The 322-nt window shown below is 36.0% G+C and overlaps 1 protein-coding gene across 1 annotated transcript in view; it reads right to left on the bottom strand.

Moving 5' to 3' along the window:
• chd5 (chromodomain helicase DNA binding protein 5) overlaps positions 1–322 on the bottom strand; it is a 69,964-nt gene that overhangs the window by 26,690 nt on the left and 42,952 nt on the right. The window lies entirely within an intron of this gene.

The following is a 322-nucleotide window of genomic DNA, read 5'->3' on the forward strand; positions in this document are numbered from 1 at the left end:
CCATAATCGCACTTAGCCCTTCCCCAAACGAAGGGGCTGTGCAGACTCCAACGGGAGTCATCAGAAAACTTAGCCTTACAGCCAAATGGCACCACACCGTAAAAACCCTAAAACACCTTCTTGTGTCAGGTGACTCCCACCGAACCAGCAAAATAAAAAGATTTAAAATATATAATAGGCACTAATCTGGGAGAACAAGAACTCTTACACTAATTATAATTCAAAACATTAAATCCTTAATTGTAAACAAAACACACAAATTATAATTCTAAACGTTAATTCCCTAATTGTAAACAAAACACGCTAATTATAATTCTAAACA

Source organism: Nematolebias whitei, chromosome 7 (genome assembly GCF_014905685.2).
Source record: "Nematolebias whitei isolate Nwh7 chromosome 7, NemWhi1, whole genome shotgun sequence".
In the NCBI taxonomy this organism is placed as follows: Eukaryota; Metazoa; Chordata; class Actinopteri; order Cyprinodontiformes; family Rivulidae; genus Nematolebias; species Nematolebias whitei.